This window comes from Eurosta solidaginis, chromosome 2, assembly GCF_040869045.1.
Source record: "Eurosta solidaginis isolate ZX-2024a chromosome 2, ASM4086904v1, whole genome shotgun sequence".
Classification (NCBI taxonomy): domain Eukaryota; kingdom Metazoa; phylum Arthropoda; class Insecta; order Diptera; family Tephritidae; genus Eurosta; species Eurosta solidaginis.
In genome coordinates, this window is record NC_090320.1 from 288,518,639 (window position 1) to 288,536,441 (window position 17,803).

The 17,803-nt window shown below is 36.3% G+C and overlaps 1 protein-coding gene across 1 annotated transcript in view; it reads right to left on the reverse strand.

Annotated features, from left to right (window-relative positions):
- Positions 1-9,103, reverse strand: part of LOC137241884 (uncharacterized) — a 149,069-nt gene extending 139,966 nt beyond the window's left edge. The window contains exon 1 of the mRNA XM_067769244.1: positions 8,833-9,103. The gene's annotated coding sequence lies outside the window, so the exon portion shown is untranslated. The remainder of the gene's footprint in view (positions 1-8,832) is intronic.
- Positions 9,104-17,803: the final 8,700 nt, after the last annotated feature.

The window sequence follows — 17,803 nt, forward strand, 5'->3', positions numbered from 1 at the left end:
ATTTTCAATTTCGTTCCACTGTGCGCCGTAGTGTGGTGGGAGCGCGCTTAGCTTACCACACGGAAGCTCCTGGGCTCAAGTTCCGAGCAAAGAAACAACAAAAGGTGTTTCTAAGAAAGTCGCACCTCTGTCTTACAGATGCCGTTCGGAATCGACGTAGAACATGTAACATGAAAACTAAAAGGAATACCCTGTCCAGTTAGGAACTAGGCCGGGTAAAAATCGACGTCGCTGTGTGATACCAACAAGCGTCCTCTGCAGAAGCTTTCAAGATAAGGAGGAAGAGTAACCGATCTATCACTTTCTCTACCGATGGCCAGGACTGCAAACAAGATGACTCATATTACTAAGCGTACGGTTTTTCCGACAGTCAGGCAGAGTTTCACCAGCCGGCACTTACTAACTGAGGGCATTCACAAAGGACGAAAATCTCACAGAGTGTGAGTGAAAGCGGGGGAAGCCCCATGGACGCCCTTTAAACCTGCCATTCACCAAACGAATAGTTTGTTGCCTAAGTCATCAGCGTGAGATTAGCAAACGCTTACCAGAACGCATCAGGTTAGGTTTTTGTGGTTAGCCCATTGGAAGAGGAAGGGAGTTTTTACACTCGGAGTCTTACAGTGAGACCCAAAATATCTTGATCAGCGCATTAAGCTTTCCTCCTTCCACGCAACTAAAAAAGAAGTTACAAGTCATATATGTCCCTTCATTTAAATATATGTCGGCGAAGGCAAAACGTATGACGACACGGGTCATTTACTGGTTAAATTAGGTTCAACGTACTGATCCATGAGGACCTCACATGGACTGAGTATGGCCATAGTTTCCAGAGGTTTGTTCGGCAACAAAACTAAAAAGCCCTATCAAGAACCAAGCTTATGTTATACAATAACTCTGCCCGCTTGGCAAATACACGAAGTTTTCTAGGAGCCACCATAATAGTTGCTTCTACTCCTAAGTTGCTCCATTTGGACTAGATGCAGTTTAGTTAATACATTTATTGAACAATGGGTAAACTTAGTTGAAACTAACTTGAAGATGTATGCACTTGCTACTTCGGGGGTAGCCCTTTTGGGCAGAGTCTTATCATTTTCGTAATATTAAAAATACATTAATCTTTTGTGCATATACTAATATGTTTATATGTGTGTATGTGTAATTTTTTTAGTTTAGTTTTCTGGAGACAACAATTCATGTCCAACCGTACGAAACATTGCGCAAAGCCTTCTTAAGTAAACACAAATTATGCTCGTTCTTACAGATAAGGAGAAATGTACATTAGGGTGGGTCGATTTGTATGGACGAAAGTTAACCGATATCGCGCCATCGATTTTTCGATAGGATTTGGGCTAAGGAAAGAAAAGTTCCACTACGCATACCCAAAAAAATAATTTTCGAGCCTGCGAAATACTTTTTGTGTTTTGGGGAGTGTTTTGGTAAAAAAAATTAACCCTCTCGCCATTTCTTTAAGGGTTTTTTCAGCATAATCGCATTCATTTTCAAGGCTCAAAATCATTTTTATGTATTTGTTAAAAATTCGTGGTGAAAATGTTTTTTTTTTTTTTCAAATAATGTGTAATGAAAATGAAATTTCGCAGGCTCGAAAATTATTTTTTTGGGTATGCGTAGTGGAAATTTTTTTTCCTGAGCCCAAATCCTATCGAAAAATCGATGGCGCGATATCGGTTAATAAATCGACCCACCCTAATGTACATATTAGAGCGGGTAAATTTTTTTTTTCCATTAGGAGTATAGCAAAACCGTAATCTACAGCTGATTCTAAGAAAAATTGCTGAAGACACCATAGCTCTAAGACCGATTTCGAGTCCCCCACTTTTGCAAAATAGATATGTAGGGTTTGGCCAAAAAATCTTCATAGCTTCTAATAGAATTATAGGAAAAATATCATATTGGGCTTAATTTAAAGGTATTTTACGGACATTTCAGTATCTGTTTTAATATCTATAGTGGTTTTCAATTTTAAATTATGAGAAATTAGCCTAAAATGAACTTTTAACTACTATGTTATCATTTTTAACCATTTTCTTAGGGACATTTTTTTTTCTTTAAAAATTTCTTAAGGCAAAACCTATATTTTCAAGTAATAAGCAAATAATATAATAAAAAATTTTTTTTTTAATTAAACGGTTTTATTGAAAACAATACTTGCATTAAGTAGTAATAATACTAAAAGATAGAAAATAATTAGGTAGGTCCTAGGTACTAGTCATCACACTCCTTATCAATCTAGGGTGTTGATCAGACAATTAAACAAAAGCGTTGGACGCGTCAAATTTTTATCGATAGTCATAAATGAGACCAACTGAACCTTAATCAGGTTATGCTACGCCTCACATTTTTAGAAATTTCACGGGCACAACGCTTTTATTTAATTGTCTGATCAACGCCCAAGATTGATGAGGAGTGCGATGACTAGTACCTAGAACCTACCTAATTATGTTCTATATTTTAGTATTATCACTATTTAATGTAAGTATTCTTTTCAATAAAAACGTTTAACTAAAATTTTTTTAAAATTATTTTAAGATCGCGGGTTCGAATTCAGCTCAAGTGAATGATAAAAAATTATTGTTAGGCCTTGAGCTCGATTCGAACCCGCGATCTTAAAATCAGTAGGCCGATATAACAACAAAAATTGTTAAATTATTTTATTTTCTATCTTTTAGTATTATTATTCCTTAATGTAAGTATTGCTTTCAATAACCGTTTAAATTAAACGTTTTTTTTTATTTATTTTATTATACTGAAATTTCACTAGCAAAATTTGAACTTATGTGCTCCAAAGTATTTTGACGCCACTTCTACCGGGAAATGAATTTTTTACAGAAATTTCACTAGCAAAATTTCAACTTATGTGCTCCAAAGTAGTTTGATGTCACTTCTACAGGACTGTATATAATATTTGTTCAAAGAGTCAAATCGGACAGACAAGGACGAGTTTTTTGAATATCTCAATTTTTTCGAAACCTAGCGTGAATTTTTTTACTAAAGCGGTTTCTATTTCTGTATGTCAAATATGATTTCCAAATATGAGCGAAATCGGACCACAAATATGATTTTTGTGATATCTCGATCCTTGCGCCACCTAGCGGCGATTTTTTTCATAGGTCGCTTTCTATTCATGTATTTATTATGTGTTCCAAATATGTGCCAAATCGGACCACGATTACGATTTTTGTGAATATATCGATACATGCGCCACCTAGCGGCGATTTTTTTCATAGGTCGCTTTCTATTCTTGTATGTATTATGTGTTCTAAATATGAGCGAAATCGGACCACAAATACGATTTTTGTGAATATCTCGATCCTTGCGCCACCTAGCGGCAATTTTTTTCTTATTATTGCGTTGTCATCGGGTTCTGAACTATATTCCAAGTTTCAAGCTTGTAGCTTATCGGGAAGTTACTTAAATTTTAATTACAAAATTCGCGCTGGCCGTGCAGCCTGTGAAGTCAACCTAAATAAAACCGTTTAAAAACACACAATTTTTATAATTTTAAGATAATTTATTTAAAAAATTATTTTTTTACTTAGAATTTACCATTTTAACGTATTTGTCAAAATAAAAGTAATGTTATGTTATTATTTTTTAAGTAATTTTGAACCAATATCATTGGAAAATATACCTTGTATGATCAGTGATGAACAAGAATGAGAATTATCTACCGATGTTAAATGTTTATATCAAATGGCCAAATCAATTTCAAAACAAAAAACATAAAACCAGGATCAGTTGTACATTCCCGGTGGCTAACCAAAGCAATCAGGGTATTACGTCTATATATGGAACTACTAATATACCATCGGAAAATTTGAAAACTCTAGCAGTTTATATTATTAGAATTTTTGTGCCAATGTATTTCAATGTAAAATACTATAATTCTGTTGTATACGGCAGTGTACTTTCATAAAAGTTTATTCGTTGGACACGATACCTACCACGTAATTTACTTAATATTGTAGATGGTGTAATCCAAAACAATAATTCATATTAGGCTCATCCAGAAAATATTTTATTAACAATGTTATTTGATGATAGAAAAGCCATACGTGATAGAGCTATCAATGTTATACTATCGAGAAAAATCCAACTAAACTCAGAGTTTACAAAAAATATAATATCAATTTTAATGCTTCAGATTATACTGAAACGATAATTTACTATCTGAACCATCATTCACAAGAAATATTCCATCCGATCACTTGGTACAATTCTTAAATTATGATAAGCCAACACTAGATGATCCTAATATTCCAATGCATATACAAGGAACGGAAAGATATGTACAGTTGTTAACATCTGTTTCCAAACGTGTTATAGAAAAAAATCGTGAAGGTGTTATGGCTGTTACAGCAGAAAGTCGTGAAAAACAACCACGAATGAAGAGCAAAAAAGATTTTAAAAAATAATAACATAACATTACTTTTATTTTAAAAAATACGTTAAAATGGCCAATTCTAAGTAAAAAATAATTTTTTAAATAAATTACGTTAATATTATAAATTTTTTTTTTTTTTGCTTATTACTTGAAAATATAGGTTTTTTTTTTTTTGAAAATTTTTTTCTACTAAACCGAACACGAGAAAATAAAAACTCACTGAAAGTTGCTGGAAATATTCTGAACTTATTTTAGCTGTGAAGAAAAAAAATATTCCATAAAAAATGATAATATAGTAGTTAAAAGTTCATTTTAGGCTAAAATCTCATAATTTATCAGGCTTAAATCGCTACTAAAATTCAAAAACACTATAGGTATTAAAACAGATTAGTAGGCCCAATACGATATTTTTCCGATAATTCTATCAGAAGCTATGAAGATTTTTTGGCCAAACCCTACATTCATATGGCAAAATATCTATTTTGCAAAAGTGGGGGACTCGAAATCGGACTTAGAGCTATGGTGTCTTCAGAAATTTTTCTTAGAATAATCTGTAGATTGTGTTTTTGCTATACTCCTAATGAAAAAAATCCAACCATACAATTTGACCCGCTCTAGTACATATGTACGTAGCAATATTAGTAAGTATATGTTTTATACACCGATTTGAGCCATATCTATACCTAGGGTCTAATATATACGAAATCTAATTGTTTTGAACAATAAAAATAATTACCAATATATTGTTGTTAATTTATTAACTTTTATACCGAGAGATTTGTAGAAAGCAAAATGAGGTGACCAATTTAGTGGAAACGGTTTTAATTCATAAGATTATTTTTATTGATTTATTTTTAAATTATTTGCTAATGACACGTAACCGCAGCGTCATGCAGCGTCATCTAACATTGGGCTGACAGACTATCTGATCCCCGTGCCTGAGCTTTGGTGGGCATTTTTAACCCGCAATAGAGGTGGAACGTTCACACGATACGATAATGTCAGATGCTCCCAAACTGATGAATATGGCTTAAGGTCTGGGGTATACTGTGCTAATCCGGTAAGAAGTAGATCGTACAAGCGTCAGCTCACGGTAATATCTTCAGGCGGAAGTGGTTGCCATCACCAAAGCAGCTGGGACATTGAAGAAATATTGCATAAACTAAGGCTACGTAAATGTTCATATTGAAACCCAGGCAGTCCTTTAGGCAATAGTCTCGCAAAGTTAGTCAGGTCAGCATAGGTTCGGTGGCCGCTGCCCCTGTTAGGTGTTACCATATTATCTATAGGGGATGTTGTTGTGGAAAAGCAAATATCGAGCTTGGATACATCCTCCGAGAAGTCGACCACGTCCCGTTCACGAAATTTACGCATAGTCTTCGCAAAAGGTGGACAACTGAGCGTGTGATTGGATTATTTCAACTTGTCATTCGTCATATTGCAAATAATATCGAGTTAATTAAGACTCACCACAGAGAGGCAGCGCCTCTTTAGCACTCCGATTGCAATGGATAAATGAACTTTGAAGCGAAAAACTGAAAAAAAAAACCTTATACATACATGCAGAGATAGATAAAAGGGAACTGTTAAGCAGAAAGGAAATGATCATTGTAAGGTCAACCACATGATTTCTATCAAAAAAGATTTCAATGCCTCTGTGACTGTCAAGGGATTCCTAACAGCACTGGACCTCATAGCGAAAAAGCTTTGCTATCCTCTTTATAACATGAGTAAATACAAAATTCCCTAACGGCTAAAGTGATTGTCAAGCCTAAATTTCAGGCTGATCCCGGCTCGTGGAAGAGTACTCCCTCCCCTACATATAACTCCCAATCTTATATTCCGTTTCTCGAAACTTTATTATAGTAAAGAATCGGTTTGAACACTTGTAATACAGTCATTGTACCACACTTAGATATAGCCCCCAGAGTTTGCAAATGTCCCCCAACAGTAATTCAAGGCAGTTCATGTCTTCCTAGCCCAATCTTCTACATGAAGCTTCCATGACCGTTTCCTATCAAGAATAACCACAAGATACTGAGCCCGATCAAAAAACACACACGGCACCCCCAACTGAGGGTGATCTTAGATGTTATGTCGTTTCGGGAACAGTGCAAGCTCCATTTTACTAGGGTAAACAGTATATCTCCGGCCATGTGTGAATGGATGGTAATAAAGTGGCAATTCTCGAAGCTTTTACCTTATATGTTTCAAACATATTGGCCGAGAAACCAAACAGAGACGGCGGGAACCCTTACCACTTAAAACAGAGTACTGTAGACTCATGATGGGCCTACCTAAAGAACACTTCCTGCCCCCTAAAAGGACAGAGTTATCTTATAGCATACGTATCTGCTCGTACTGAGGTTTCTCAGTCCCGTAGTCCAACAAACGTCTGGCAGAACTAGGAGCACATTCAGTCTATGTAGGGACATCTTACGGCACTGGCAGCTATCCCGTATCAAAAAAAAAATCCCAAAAAAGTGTGTAAGTAAAGTGTGTAATCCCTGGAAAGAATCCGGATAGCGAGAAACATACAAATATATTAGATCCTAGGGCCTATGGAAATAGAGGGAATGAAAAAGCGGATAAATAAGCTCAAAATGGCGCATCCCTCGAAGCTAGATCCGTAGACGTCCCAATTAGATTGGGCGAGATTAAGCGAAGACGAGTGTTGAATGACCAAGCGGCGAAGGCGTGAACACAAGTGCGGGGCTGTAAACTGTGGAAGGTCGTGTACAGTTCTTGCAATTTAAGAATAACAAAGTTACTCTTATCATTGAAAACAGACAGTTCTCTCCTCAGGTTGATGGTGTGTATTCTGACTGGACACTGTGTTTTGGAAGGGGGACGGAGTTATTTCATAACATAGGTCCTGGGTTTTCAAAGAGATTTTCATTTTGGTCGTTAAACACAGTTTTGGTAACATTATATACTCAGCCAGTCGATGTGAGGTCCTCACGGACCGGCCAGGTCAACCTAACCTAGCCTTTTTTTGATGCTCTATTATTTTTAATATTCATCAAAATGCTCTAACTTTTCGCCTAAAACTTGCTCAAATTTATTTCTTATCATCATAAGTTGCCGCTTAACCATTTCAGCGATTTTTGAGTTGCATAAGTCACGCTGGCTGTTGCTGTTTCGCCAATTGAGAGCACCAAGGGAAATCGAGTCTTCCTCCACCACTCACTCCCAAGTCAGTGGACGTCTTCGTCGTCCTTTGTCGCCAAATACAAGTGCAGTAAGGAATGCTTTCTGATTCGATACGTTTTAAATAAATTCGTATAAGAGTACATAGCCAACGAAGGCTTTGGGATTTTTATGATGCGCTGCATCGCAGCACACCGCTGGTATTGCGTACATGACCCATAAATCTTTCGGGAGAGCCTTTCTCTCGAACTCTGTGAGAGCCATCCCCTCTAATCTCGCCACCGCTCATGACACCGCGCCATACATCAAGACAGATATATAGTACATATGTATGTACATAGTCTTGAATTTATATCGGCTTGGAGAGGTGGTAGTGGTGCATTTTATTTTAAACTAGCAAACAACAACAATGCATTATTTCATTTTTAGATTAAACGAGCCTGACCCGTGCGCATCTTGCGCAACCAATATAAGCCGCTTATCACATATCAACAGAAATCAGCTGTTCTATCAATCAAATAAAACTTACAGCTTGCGCTGCCATCTGGCGTATGGAAGCAACTGCCGGTAATGCAGTGCAAATATTCACAATAGTGCCATTGTACAAATAGATTTCTTTGTGTGCTCACAATCGTTTATTTTTAACAAATTATTTTAATAAAATATAGCTAAACAAAAGCACTACGACCAAAATTGCCCCAAGCTCGCTAATAGCCCGAATGTCCATCTTTACAACCAAAACTTTATTTATAGATTTGGATTCCAAATAAGAGCGAAAAAGGGACCCGTACATAAAAACAGCAATTAGAAAAAATATATATGATGATTAGTTCAAATAACATGATTTGAACGTTGCGTATTATAAAAATCGCGCCTTCTCTTGCGCTCATTAAAAACCCGATCCCAGTAAGGGGCATAATGCCTGCAGACATGCGCAATGATGCGTGTCGACTATTCCTGATAACAGCGGCAATGGATTTTTTTTATTTTTTTTTTTTGTTTAATGCTTGCTCTTCTTCTTCATTAGGATGCGTATAAAAAAACAAAAAAGTATAGGTTGTTATTATTTAGCATATAGCCACTTGATAGCGCAAACAACTTAATTCCACAGATAAAGCGTGAATATCGCGAAATATGTAATTTATTTGTATTATATTCTTAATTATCACTCTATAAGTTTTTGTTTGGGTTATCTAAATTTAATTCAACTTCCTTTAATTAAAATATAAAATTTCTTTTTTTACATTGTATATATATTTTTTGCATACAAACGGACTTACATATTAGTTAGAGTATTTGTCATCCAATTTTTGCACTTACAATTTACACAAATTAAAGCTCGTCTAATTAACAAGTTATTATTTATGTTGTTGTTAAACGATTTTTAAAACAGTTTCAAATTCAACTTTTTTTTTTAATTGTTATGTCACCGTTAAAAAGGTGAGGATTTGAGATTTTCTCCTTCCCTTTGCTGTCTAGCGCCTTTCGACTCGACTAACTCAGTTTTGATCCGCGCTTGTTCACCGCTTGAAAATGACTGTGCGGCCAGCTTCTCGGCCGAGTAGCGAAATAAGTACTTTGATTTAAATTTTTTTAGATCTTTTTTTTTAGTTAATAATAATCTAATGTTAAGATTTATTTAATCTACATACGAGTGTCGTATTACATGTATAATAGCAATCATATATATGATGAGGGAGTGCAACAAAAGTTCGTTATGTTCAGTTTTTGTGTTTTCTGCTGAGTAGGCAAACTTTCGCAAAAAAATTGTTTTCCTAAATTTTTTTGAATATTTTTTTAGTGTTAGCTTCAAGTTAATGAGAAGTCAATGTTCATTTAAGCTCAAAACACAAAAAAAAACATATCTAAAAGTAGACACTTTAAATTTTATGTAAATTTAAAATTGTTTTTTTTTCTGAACCAGTATATTAGTTTTAGCACATCTCCACGGCAGCCGTGGTGTGATGGTAGCGTGTTGCGCCTCCCACACTGAGTATCCTGGGTTCACGCCCAGGGCAAAGAAACATCAAAAATTTTAGAAACAATAGTTTTCATTTGGAAGAAAATTTTTCTAAGCGTGGTCGCCCCTCGGCAGTGTTTGACAAGCACTTCGAGTGTATTTCTGCCATGAAAAGCTCTCAGTGAAAACTCATCTGCCTTGCAGTCGGCATAAAACAAGTAGGTCCCGTCCCGTCAATTTGTAGGATAAATTAAAAGGACCACGATGCAAATTGGAAGCGAAGTTCGACCTAAAATCTCTTCAGAGGTTATCGCGCCTTACATATATCTTTTTACGACTCCACTTGTTGGCTTTGAGTAATTTCGAGAAGAGGCGATAAAAAAAGTTTTCCCCAAACTATTAAAATTGATTTTCAGCCCAATCACGCAATACACCGTAGATTGTTTTTTCGGGAAAGTTACGAAATTGCTATCATGCAATTCGACCATATTTCCGAACGTCTCCGAAAGTAAATAAGTAAATTCGAAATTCGTGCAGTGGCATCACTGAATTCACTCGGAACGTAAACTTTTGACGTTTATTTGAAATTTTCTACGACAAGTTGTTGCCAAAGGAGAAAATTTACGAAACGCGAAAAATATTTAAAACAAACAACAGTAGAAATATTACGAATCCCAAAAAACAGTCTACGATGGATTGCGTGATTGGGCTATTTATGTTTACTTATACAATATACTTATATGTAAGTTCTAAGTTTCTCAAATTTGGTTTTTTTTTTGTTATCAAAATTTAAAATAAAAAAAAAATTTTTTAATTGTAATTATGTACGAAAAAAATTTTAAATAATTTTTTTAACATTTTTTTTTTTTTTGTTTCAAAAGAATTTTTTTTTAGTATGATTTACACAAATGTTTTCAATCGTTATAATTTTTAACATTAGCAAAGAAATTGGTTTTCTAAAAACTCCCCAATTCTCTGAACTTCGTGCAAAAAAATTTTAATATAAGTAAACAAAAAATTAAAAATCGCTATCAACAGTTCTGTTCTCAATCTCAAAAGCTTTCATATAAATAAAAAGTTTCAAATCATTAAAAATGCCGACTCACTTTGAGACGGCGGAAGCAGTTTCCGCGATATTAGCCGAAAAAATAAAATTATACGGGATAAAATTATGGCTAGGTGGCAGATTTTATTGAATTTTTGAAAAATGTCAGCAATTACCTCCCGTTTGATATTTATATTGGCATATCTTTCAAAATAATTTTATTTTATTAATTTGAAACATGTGTCAACCTTGCTTACCTTTTCTGGGTGATCATTTTTTGATGAAAGAGCTGAGAATGTGTCACGTTAACCGATCAATAATTTTTATCCAAGAAGCTTTCGAAATCGTAGAGAATACTTGCGAGATGAATATTTGCTTTGGCGATAGAATTTGTCAGCCCCATCACTCGCCATTTTGAGTTTCCGTCTTTATTTTAACCGGTCGTTTTGTTGAAAAGATTTGAAAACGAACATTTAAAGTAAAAAAATTAATTAACCTGTTTTTGAAGGGATTATCCAAAACATAGATATTGGCTTTGGAAGTTCAAAATTATATCCACACCAAAAGAAATTTGTATACTGATTTGACAAAACTAAAAAAGTCAAGGCGGCTGCCTCGAAGATCCTGGAATCAAGTCCCGGTCAAAACGCGTCACCCCTCGGCAATGATTTGTCAAACACTCCGAGTGTATTTCTGCCATGAAAAGCCTCTCAGTGAAAACTCATCTGCTTTGCAGATGCAGCTCGGAGTCGACGTAAAACATGTAGGTCCCGTCCCACCGATATATAGGAGAATTAAAAGGAGCACGATGGAAATTGGAAGAGAAGCTCGACCCAAATTTCTTCGATGGTATGTCGCACCTTGTATTTAAATTTTTCAATATATTTTCTTTCGAGGCTAACTTCTAAGTAAAAATAAAATGAAAACATTGTAAGCATTTCCTTTATATAAATGTACAAAAATCAGCGAAAAATGTATCCTTATATAAAGGCATATTCTTGCTAAACTTTGATTTTTAAATTTTGACATAGAAATTGCAAAAATATTTATGAGAAGTAAAAATATAAAACTGGAGCACATATTACTTGGATTGGAAAGTTGGTAGGAAAAGAGATATTATTAGTCAATCAATTGCGCTCCACCTTTATATTCTTACTTCTCATAAATATTTTTGCAATATCTATGTCAAAGTTTAAAAAGCAAAGTTTAGCAAGAATATGTCTTTATATAAGGAGATATTTTTCGCTGATTATTGTCCATTTATATTTTTTTTATTTATTTATTTATTTATTATTTAAAGTCGAGGACAAACTATGGTCGACTGCATAATATAAAAGATATATAAATATACAACTCAAAAGATAAAATTTAAGATATATCGAGATTTCAACAATGTTATATTACAAACAAAGAAATATTAATGAACATTACTATTTAATTTCAAAATATAATAATAATAAGAAATATGAGTAGAAATAAGATCTTATGCCGAAATCTTATACTGGCGGAATGCATCAGATTCCGCTCAGCATGATATCGGAATGCAGTGGACTCCAATCTCCCTGTTGGGATGCAACAAGATTCCAATCAGCATGTCATGGGAATCCGTCAGTGCTAAGAGTAGTGTAATGAGGATACGCCATCACAAGGCATAAAAAAGTAAAATGACCTGTGTTGTTGGAATGCACCGGATTCCAATCAGCTCGATGCCTGACCCATAAGATTATACTGCCGGAATGCATACGATTCCGGTCAGTGACTCATGAAAAAGCATGTTTTTACGTTGTTGGAATGCACCAGATTCCAATCAACACAGTACTGTCTTGTTCCTTCTTAATGATACATGTTGATAAATGTTCCTCCATCCTTAAGCGAAATAGTACCCGTTTTTTATCGAAGGCATAAAATGCCGCCAAATTAAATTAGCTGGTATCTCTTAAATTAGATAGGCAAGTATTGCATTACGTATAGTGGCAAAAGTACATTCAAGACTGATGCAGCTATACAAGTCATTGTAGTGCGCGCACCAGATAAGAAGAGGATTATTTTTAGCAAAGTTTCGTCGACAAAGGGGTAAATAGAAAGGAACGTAGTGTCTGGATACTCTAGGGGGAACCGCAAAAAACAAGCGGCTGAGGAGGTCCGCGGAATCAATTTCTCCAATAATGAGCTTATGGATGAACAATACCCCCAGTAATATTCTCCGATTTTCCAGAGTGGGTAAGTTAATAAGAAGAAGTCTACTTCTGTATGGAGGAAGGTGGAGACTTGAGTCCCAATTAAGGCCGCGCAATGCAAATATCAAAAATTGCTTTTGAACTGACTCAAGACGCTTTATATGCTTTTGAGAAACAGGGGACCAAACGCATGAGCAATACTCGAGTATTGGACGAACCAGCGATGTGTAAAGAACCTTAGTGAGGTACGGATCATCGAACTCTTTAGCCCATCTTTTAACAAATCCAAGTAAACCCAAAGCTTTGTTGGCTATAGATGAAATGTGCATGTTAAAATTCAATTTCGGATCAAAAAGGACACCTAGATCATTTGCAATAGATATACGCTCCAAAGACGTACCATCTATTACATAAGATTTCAATGCTGGCTTCACTCGGTGAAATGTCATATGCTTACATTTAGAGCAATTTAAAGCTAGTAAATTTGTTGTGCACCAACATTGGAACGAGTCCAAGTCGGCCTGAAGAAGATTCAAGGAACTCAAATCGGTAGGACAGTAAGTGTAGCAAAGTTTTACATCATCCGCATACATTATAGTATGGGAATATAATATTGTCTGTGGCAAGTCATCAATGAAAAGGGCAAAGAGCAAAGGGCCTAGATGACTTCCCTGGGGTACGCCGGAGGAAACTCCGAACGATTCCGACAGATTGCACTTGAACAGGACTTTTTGGGTCCGGTTAGAAAGATAGCTTTTCAGCCACATTAATAGGTGAAACGGAAAGCCCAGTAAATCAAGCTTATGAATAAGCAACTCATGGTTGACGGTATCAAATGCTTTGCTGAAGTCCGTGTAGATGACATCCGTTTGCTTGTTCGCTAAAAAGTGCTTAAAATTTTTTTATTTTATTTTTGTTTTCTCCTTTTCTTACATTTACTCGGTGTCTTAACTTATCTGTTAAGTTTTACGCTTGTAGCTCAATGAAAACTTACATAAAAATCAATCCCAAAATTCCCTCCGTTCCGTTTGATTTTTCTAAATATCTCAGTACGTGCGCCCCTAGCGAAATTTTTTGTATTGTGTCATCGGCTGTCATCGGCCTCTGAATTAAGCTCTAAATTTTTAGCCTCGAGCTCATCTAGAAGTTACTTAAAAGCTGGTTTGTAAATTTTCAAATTCTTATCTAATTATATCGATCAGTGCGCCACCTAACGGATATTTTTTCCTTTTGTTGCATTGTCACGGTGTTCTAAACTATGTGTAAAATTTCACGTTTGTATCTCAATGAGAAGTTACTTAAAAATCGATTGCAAGATTTGTATGAAAAGCGGATAAACATTCAACCGCCCTAATATAAAGGAATTAAAAAGGGGAAATAAGTTGGCGTAGCCCAATACAAAACTGAGCGTTGTACCGTGTTATAACAGCATCCTCTGTTTCAAACTAACGACTAAGAGAACTTTTGTCAGTACCCACGCATATAGTACGTACCTACCTCCAGGAAAGGCGGTTTAAAATGCATGCGGGAACAAATATGGATTCATAGGCTTATTATTACCTATAAAATGGATTGGAAATATTATTTACAAAAAACCAACAAAAAACAGATATACACAAAAAACAAGTAAGGAAGGCTAAGTTCGGGTGTAACCGAACATTACATACTCAGCTGAGAGCTTTGGAGACAAAATAAGGGAAAATCACCATGTAGGAAAATGAACCTAGGGTAACCCTGGAATGTGTTTGTATGAAATGGGTATCAAATGGAAGGTATTAAAGAGTACTTTAAAAGAGAGTGATCCTTAGTTCTATAGGTGGACGCCTTTTCAAGATATCGCCATAAAGGTGGGCCAGGAGTGACTCTAGAATGTGTTTGTACGATATGGGTATCAAATGAAAGGTGTTAGTTCTATATGTGGACGCCTTTTCGAGATATCGCCATAAAGGGGGACCAGGAGTGACTCTAGAATGTGTTTGTACGATATGGGTATCAAATGAAAGGTTTTAGTTCTATAGGTGGACGCCTTCTCGAGATATCGCCATAAAGGTGGACCAGTGGTGACTCTAGAAAGTGTTTGTACGATATGGGTATCAAATGAAAGGTGATAATGATTATTTTAAAAGGGAGTGGGCCTTAGTTCTATAGGTGGTCGCCTTTTCGAGATATCGACGTAAAAGTAGACCAGGGGTGACTCTAGAATGCGTCTGTACGATATGGGTATCAAATGGAAGGTGTTAGTTATATAGGTGGCCGCCTTTTCGAGATATCACCATAAAGGTGGACCAGGAGTGACTCTAGAATGTGTTTGTACGATATGGGTATCAACTGAAAGCTGTTAATGAGTATTTTAAAAGGGAGTGATGCTTAGTTTTACAGGTGGCCGCCTTTTCGAGATATTACCATAAAGGTGGACCAGGAGTGACTCTAGAAAGTGTTTGTACGATATTGGTATCAAATGAAAGGTGTTAATGATTATTTAAAAGGGAGTGGGCCTTAGATCTATAGGTTGACGCCTTTTCGAGATATCGCCATAAAGCTGGACCAGGAGTGACTCTAGAATGCCTTTGTACGATATGGGTATCAAATGAAAGGTGTTAATGATTATTTAAAAGGGAGTGGGTCTTAGTTCTATAGGTGGACGCCTTTTCGAGATATCGCCATAAAGCTGGACCAGGAGTGACTCTAGAATGTCTTTGTACGATATGGGTATCAAATGAAAGCTGTTAATGAGTATTTTAAAAGGGAGTGATCCTTAGCTCTACAGGTGGCCGCCTTTTAGAGATATCGCCATAAAGGTGGACCAGGAGTGACTCTAGAATTTGCTTGTACATTATGGGTATCAAATGAAAGCTGTTAATGATTATTTAAAAGGGAATGGGCCTTAGTTCTATAGGTGGACGCCTTTTCGAGATATCGACGTAAAAGTAGACCAGGGGTGACTCTAGAATTTGTTTGTACGATATGGGTATCAAATGAAAGGTGTTAATGATTATTTAAAAGGGAGTGGGCCTTAGTTCTATAGGTGGCCGCCTTTTAGAGATATCGCCATAAAGGTGGACCAGGAGTGACTCTAGAATTTGTTTGTACGATATGGGTATCAAATGAAAGATGTTAATGATTATTTAAAAGGGAGTGGGCCTTAGATCTATAGGTTGACGCCTTTTCGAGATATCGCCATAAAGCTGGACCAGGAGTGACTCTAGAATGCCTTTGTACGATATGGGTATCAAATGAAAGGTGTTAATGATTATTTAAAAGGGAGTGGGTCTTAGTTCTATAGGTGGACGCCTTTTCGAGATATCGCCATAAAGCTGGACCAGGAGTGACTCTAGAATGTCTTTGTACGATATGGGTATCAAATGAAAGCTGTTAATGAGTATTTTAAAAGGGAGTGATCCTTAGTTCTACAGGTGGCCGCCTTTTAGAGATATCGCCATAAAGGTGGACCAGGAGTGACTCTAGAATTTGCTTGTACATTATGGGTATCAAATGAAAGCTGTTAATGATTATTTAAAAGGGAATGGGCCTTAGTTCTATAGGTGGACGCCTTTTCGAGATATCGACGTAAAAGTAGACCAGGGGTGACTCTAGAATTTGTTTGTACGATATGGGTATCAAATGAAAGGTGTTAATGATTATTTAAAAGGGAGTGGGCCTTAGTTCTATAGGTGGCCGCCTTTTAGAGATATCGCCATAAAGGTGGACCAGGAGTGACTCTAGAATTTGTTTGTACGATATGGGTATCAAATGAAAGGTGTTAATGATTATTTAAAAGGGAGTGGGCCTTAGTTCTATAGGTGGACGCCTTTTCGAGATATCGCCATAAAGCTGGACCAGGAGTGACTCTAGAATGTCTTTGTACGATATGGGTATCAAATGAAAGCTGTTAATGAGTATTTTAAAAGGGAGTGATCCTTAGTTCTACAGGTGGCCGCCTTTTCGAGATATCACCATAAAGGTGGACCAGGGGTGACTCTAGAATTTGGATATGGGTATCAAATGAAAGGTGTTAATGATTATTTAAAAGGGAGTGGGCCTTAGATCTATAGGTGGACGCCTTTTCGAGATATCGCCATAAAGCTGGACCAGGAGTGACTCTAGAATGCCTTTGTACGATATGGGTATCAAATGAAAGGTGTTAATGATTATTTAAAAGGGAGTGGGCCTTAGTTCTATAGGTGGACGCCTTTTCGAGATATCGCCATAAAGGTGGACCAGGGGTGACTCTAGAATTTGCTTGTACATTATGGGTATCAAATGAAAGCTGTTAATGATTATTTAAAAGGGAATGGGCCTTAGTTCTATAGGTGGACGCCTTTTCGAGATATCGACGTAAAAGTAGACCAGGGGTGACTCTAGAATTTGTTTGTACGATATGGGTATCAAATGAAAGGTGTTAATGATTATTTAAAAGGGAGTGGGCCTTAGTTCTATAGGTGGCCGCCTTTTAGAGATATCGCCATAAAGGTGGACCAGGAGTGACTCTAGAATTTGTTTGTACGATATGGGTATCAAATGAAAGATGTTAATGATTATTTAAAAGGGAGTGATCCTTAGTTCTACAGGTGGCCGCCTTTTCGAGATATCACCATAAAGGTGGACCAGGGGTGACTCTAGAATTTGGATATGGGTATCAAATGAAAGGTGTTAATGATTATTTAAAAGGGAGTGGGCCTTAGATCTATAGGTGGACGCCTTTTCGAGATATCGCCATAAAGCTGGACCAGGAGTGACTCTAGAATGCCTTTGTACGATATGGGTATCAAATGAAAGGTGTTAATGATTATTTAAAAGGGAGTGGGCCTTAGTTCTATAGGTGGACGCCTTTTCGAGATATCGCCATAAAGGTGGACCAGGGGTGACTCTAGAATTTGCTTGTACATTATGGGTATCAAATGAAAGCTGTTAATGATTATTTAAAAGGGAATGGGCCTTAGTTCTATAGGTGGACGCCTTTTCGAGATATCGACGTAAAAGTAGACCAGGGGTGACTCTAGAATTTGTTTGTACGATATGGGTATCAAATGAAAGGTGTTAATGATTATTTAAAAGGGAGTGGGCCTTAG